Source organism: Sorex araneus, chromosome 3, assembly GCF_027595985.1.
Source record: "Sorex araneus isolate mSorAra2 chromosome 3, mSorAra2.pri, whole genome shotgun sequence".
Taxonomy (NCBI): Eukaryota; Metazoa; Chordata; class Mammalia; order Eulipotyphla; family Soricidae; genus Sorex; species Sorex araneus.
The window spans coordinates 152627482-152633480 of NC_073304.1; the positions used below are offsets into that span (position 1 = coordinate 152627482).

The 5999-nt window shown below is 51.1% G+C and overlaps 1 non-coding gene across 1 annotated transcript; it reads left to right on the forward strand.

Annotated features, from left to right (window-relative positions):
* The first annotated feature begins 3792 nt into the window (after positions 1-3792).
* LOC129403782 (U6 spliceosomal RNA) lies at positions 3793-3899 on the forward strand. Its single transcript, XR_008629443.1, has one exon. It is a non-coding gene; the product is annotated as a U6 spliceosomal RNA (small nuclear RNA).
* The last annotated feature ends 2100 nt before the right edge of the window (positions 3900-5999 follow it).

Below are 5999 nucleotides of genomic sequence, written 5' to 3' on the forward strand. Positions count from 1 at the left end.
ATGCTCAGGAGTTATCCCTGGTTCTGCACTCAGGAATTACTCCTGGTGGTGCTCAGGGGGCCATATGGGATGCTAGAAATTGAACCTGGGTCGGCCATATGCAAGGCAAACACCCTACCCACTGTGCTACCACTCTTTCCCATTTCTTCAGTATTCATCTTTAACTTCTCTGTGCTCTGCTTTCTCTGTTAATCACTCATTTCCCCTAACCAGAACCTGTGACTTGTAAGGTTAGATCCTTCTAGGACTCTGAATTTTGTATTTGTAAACGAAATATTACTTCTCTCTTTCTCTTATGTCCTTTGCATAGTTTACTTTAGAGCAATATCCTTTTTTGTATAGACACAGGAATACAGTTGATGCTATGCTTTTGTAATCTGGGAGTCAATTGATTCCGAATAACATTTACTTTCTGAGCATCTGTCATATTTAGTCAACTTAAGCTTCAGTTACCCTTAGTTATTAGCACACCAAAGGAGGGTCCCAAAGAAAAGACTGGATGGACCCAGGGCAAGCTGTAAGCTATCCAGACATTGAAATGGGACAGGCGAAGTGTCATAAAACTTAGAATAAGTTAAGAACATGGTCGTGGACAAATTGTTATGATTCAAAGAGAAATGACTAAACGAGGACCCTGCAGGGATTAGGAAGGACTAATCTGGCCTGAGCACTGTAGTCTGGGAACTATAGCTAAAGGTACCCAAGAGAATCACCCTATAAGCTTAATATATCTCTTACTATGTCTATACAAAATGACTGGAAAGATTATTAATAAGTAAACCTGGTGGCTGGAGCGATAGCACAGTGGGTGGAACTTTTGCCTTGCACGTGGCCGACCCGGGTTCGATTCCTGGCATCTCATATGGTCCCCCGAGCACCGCCAGGAATAATTCCTGAGTGCATGAGCCAGGAGTAACCCCTGTGCATCTCTGGGTGTGACCCAAAAAGAGAAAAAAAAAAGAAGTAAATCTAAGGTGATTTTTTTATGGACTAAGGAAATGAGAAGTATGTTCTTAGATGAAATTTTGCCCTTGAGCAGATCTCCTAGCAGGAGGAGATCTTAGTCTTAGAAGAGCTTCCCTAGAAGAAAGGGAAGGGTTTGACATATGTTGATTGTTGATTGATTGCTGACTTGTTGCTACCTCCATGGCTTGAAGGTTGGGCTCTAGACAGGGCTGTGAGACTGGGCATAGAGAGAGTAGCATAAAGGACAGGAGGAGACGGAATGAGGGGCAATGTGAGACTGGAATGCGGAACTCAGTGAGACTGGAACAGGCACATGGGGAGAACGGAATAGATGGCAAGAATGAGATTGGAATAAACGGTGACTGATCACCAACCAGCCTGGAGGCCCTGTTCCCTCTTTAATACATCTGTTGGTGGCAGCTGCAGGCTGGGGTGGGGAAATGGCTCATGACCACCAAACCCAAGTGGAGGAAGAGAGCCCACATCATTTATTTATTAAATACATAGTAACCATTTTACCTAAAATGATGAAAGTTAAATTAAAAGCTAAAAGAACACTGGGGAGGATAGGTCTCTGTAGTATTGATAATGTCCTTTTTAATTTTGGCTTGTTTATTAGCTTGTTTTGGGGTCACACCTGGCAGTGCTCAGGATTTACTCTGGAATCTGCACTCAGGAATCACTCCTGGCAGTGCTCGGGAACCATTCAGAATGATGTTGGGGACTAAATGTGGGTTGGCAGCATGCAAGGCAAGTGCCCTACCACTGTACTATAGCTTCAGCTTTACAAGGTCTTTTTTATTTTTGTTGGTTTAGTTTGGTTTTGGAGCCACACTTAGTGTTGCTCAGGGACTATAGCAGGCTCTGCACTCAGAAATTACTCCTCAGGGAGTGAGCACTAGATGAAATGCCAAGGATAAAACCCAGGTTGGCTGTATGCAAGATAAATGCCCTCCCTCCTGTGCTGTCACTCTGGTCCCTCTGTGTTTTGTTCTTGTTCAGGCCAGGCTTAGGGATCATTCCTGCTGGGGCTTGGGAGTCTGTGTGCGGTGCTGAGGACTGACAGTGTCAGCTGCACGCACAGCCCATGCTTTACCCACAGACTCTTTGGGATGTGGATTGCTGGCTTCCCTGCAGGACTGTCCTATCTTTATTATTAAATTTTGCTGTTGTTAATAATGGTCATTGTAGTGGGACCACAGACAGAGCTGGGGCCAAATCCACAGCCCAATAGAGCAAACCTGTGTGCTCCTACTCGGCTACATGTCCTGCTCAGTGTCCCTTCTCTCCCTCTCCCTCCTCCCTCCCTCTCTCCCTCTGGATTACACCTGTGCTTGGTGGTGGCTTCCATGTGGAGCTGTTGCTTGAACCTAGGCTTCAGCATGCAGAACATGTGCTCAGTCAGGAGTAAGTCCTGAGCATTGCCAGGGTGGCCCAAAAACAAACCAAAGCATGCACTTAACGATCTGCAGCAAGCTCCTGCTGTGTTCTTTTTCTAGATCTGGGAAGTTGTTGAAAGGAATTTTCTAACAACCCACTGAAATACACATTTGTGTTCATCATATGTTCTTTTTTATGATCCTTTTTGTTGGGGGTGGGCAGTGCTACACTGGAGTTATTGAAAGGTCACTCCTAGTGGTATGTGGGGCCCATATGTGGTGTTGGGGATTTAAACCTGGTCAGCCATGTGTGGGTTAGCGACTTCACTCCTGTATTCTTTGCCTAGCACGTGATCTTTTTTGCCTATCATCCTTTAAAAAAAATTGCACTGGAGAGGCCTCAAGGGATAAGGGATGGGCCTGTCCTTCTCATCGCCCCATCCCCAAGGGACCCTGGAGGTCATGCCCACAAACTGCCCCTGGCTGTTACTTAAGCTCCTTAACAGCCATGATCAAGAGACACACAAAAGAATATCCAAACCGAGCAGCTCGCTGCAGAGATGCCTCCAGACTTGAAGCCAGGCCGACTTCACCGGGTGCCTCAGACAGGGGCAGATGCCATCCCTCCACCTGTCCCCTAAAAGCCCCAGCAGCCACCAACTTCCAGAAGCCAGTGAGAAGTGCAGGTACATGGGTTCAGTGACTGCAAACTCCAGGCCTCAAGGGATAGGGGATGGGCCAGTCCTTCCATCCCCCATCCCCATAGGACCCTGGAGCTCACACCCACAAACTGTCTCTGACTGCTACTTAAGCTCCTTAATGTGCATCATCCAGAGACACACAAAAGCTGCAGAGATTTCTCCAGACCCTAATTATCTGGAATTTTGGAGTTTTAGGAGTGCATGACCGCACAACATCTTGTGCTGTTCATAACAGGCAATACAGGGGCCGGAGCGATAGCACAATGGGTAGGGCGTTTGCCTTGCATGCGGCCGACCCGGGTTCAATCCCCGGCATCCCATATGGTCCCCCAAGCACCGCCAGGAGTAATTCCTGAGTGCAAAGCCAGGAGTAACCCCTGAGCATCGCTGGGTGTGACCCAAAAAGCAAAAAAAAAAAAACAAAAAAAAAAACAGGCAATACAAAAGAGAATATAGGGGAGATTGTTTGCCATAGAGGGAGGAGGAGGGGTGGGATGGGGGGGTACTGGGGTTCTTGGTGGTGGAAGATGTGCACTGGTGGAGGGTTGGGTGGTCGATCATTTTATGACTGAAACTCAAACAGGAAACCTTTGGAACTGTATCTCACGGTGATTAAAAAGATAATAAAAACATAATAAAATTAACATTCTGAATGAAAAAAAATGTGGAGTTCATGTCCAAGTCAATCAGCTTAATCAATGACTGAATAAATAGCAGTACTCCTACATTTAAAAATAAATCGCGGAGTGCTCGCTTCGGCAGCACATATACTAAAATTGGAACGATACAGAGAAGATTAGCATGGCCCCTGCGCAAGGATGACACGCAAATTCGTGAAGCGTTCCATATTTTTAGGAGCCCCCTTCGAGGTGAAGGGGAAGGGCGTGTGCCGAGCTCAGACTATGGCCAACAGCGGGATCAAGTAAATGCTTCAGCTACTGAGGCAATAACAATAAAGAGACACTTCCTTGTCACTCATTAACCTGAAACAAAAAAAAAATAATAAAAAAAAAATAAATAAATCGCGGAGCTGGAACGATAGCACAAAAGGTAGGGCATTTGCCTTGCATGCAGCCAACCCGGGTTTGATTTCCAGCATCCCATATGGTCCCCTGAGCACCGCCAGGGGTGGTTCCTGAGTGCAGAGCCAGGAGGAACCCCTGTGCATTGCTGGGTGTGACCCAAAAAGAAAAAAAAAATTGCACTGGAGAGCAAAGCACTGAGCACCGGAGTATTGTTGCATACAAGTATCTGGAAGAGGATTTGATTGTGTGAGCAGAGGCTGGCCAGGAAGTCTCTGTGGGAGGCGCAAGAGAAATTCTCGAAGCTCACAAAATGTGGAGAAGCTGTTAGGCTTCTCCAGTGGTCAGGTAGTCCCTTTTGGCTCAGGCTGAGAATAGGATCTGTGTGATGAAGGCCGGAAGGCGGGAAGGGTACATGGCGCACAGGTATTCCAGACTCTTCTCTGGGAACAGATGCTTGCAGGCCTCCTTTTATACTCTGGTTTGGGGAGTTGCTGTGCAGTTATCACTCCTGGAGCGCTCCAGAGACCATGCAGAGTCCGGGACTGACCCTGGACCCCCGGGGCAGTAAATTGTACAGCAAGCAGGGAGCTGGCCTTGCATGCAGCTGACTCAGGTTCGATCCCCAGCGCCATTATACCGTCCCCTGAAGGCAGTCAGGAGTGATCCCCAAGCACAGAGCCAGGAGTCACAGGAGTCAGCTGTGAGCATGGCCAGGTGTAGCCCAAAATCATACCAAAAAAAAAAAAATTCAGAGCTCCTGCAAGTTATGGCTCAGTCCCTCCGTGAGTGACAGGGTGAGTGGGTCGTATTCTGCCTGTAGGGGGTGGGGTGGGGGGCTCTGGCAGGGTCTGGAGAAGCAGCCAGAAGGGAGGGAGCTGGTTCCAGAATTTATTGGATTTGTAGGGGCTGGCAGAGGTGAGGCAGTGCCACGTCCCACCGTGTGCCGTGCCACTCTGCAGTCATGCTTCCCGCTGTGGTGACAGGTCCTGATGACACAGGGCAAGAGCCTGAGCCATAAAGCACATTGGCCTAGGGAGGCCCCGAGCCTGCCCCTGAACGCCCACCCCCCAGCCCTACTGCTGTGGCGCTACGGAGCATAGAACCTCCGGTCTGTGACAATGTCCCCCAACTCAGGATTTCTGTCTTGTTTGTGGGCCACACCCCTGTGATGCCCAGGGCTTACTCCTGGCTCTGCACTCAGGGATCCTCCGGGCGGCGCGGGGGGTGGGGGGCATAGGGGATGCTGGTCACCGCTTTCAGAGTCAGAGCCCTGCCCCGGCCCCTCCGGCCCCTTGCATTTCGCTCACCTTCGGAGCATGCCCCGCCTACAGCGGCTCCCCCAGCCGCCTGCGGCTTCCTCTCATCTTCCCGACGTCCCGGCGGCCGTCTCTGACCCGCCTCGGCTGGTACAGTCCACAGACGTGACTAACCCATTCCCGCCCGCCGCACGCCCAGCTCCTGTCCCGTGCCGTCCCCAAGCCCGCCTCGCCCCTGAGGAGACGCCGACACGCTCCCAGGCGGCCCCTCAGCCCCGAGAGAACAGCGACGCGCCATCCCCGTGCTGGAGACCTGAAGACCCCGAGGGCTGGGGGCAGCGCCGGGCCGAAGGCCAGCCCGGGTCCGACCCCCGCGGCCCCGCGGCTCCCGGAGCCCCGACAGGACCATGTTTTGGTCCTCGTTTTTTGTTTTGGGGCCACACGCAGCTGTGCTCTGGGCTCGCCCGTGGCGTGGCGTGGGGGACCGTCTGGGGGCGGGGTAGAACCCGGGTCGGCCGTGTGCAGGGGGGGCTCGGGCGGTCCGCCAGACGCTGCACAAGCCTCTCCAGGCCGGGGCTGCCTCAAGCTTGGCCTGCGTCACCCGAGTGAGATGGACCTGGAGTCGTTTATTCACACGGCGCCGTTTCACGGCGCTAACGCCGTCGCCGTCCC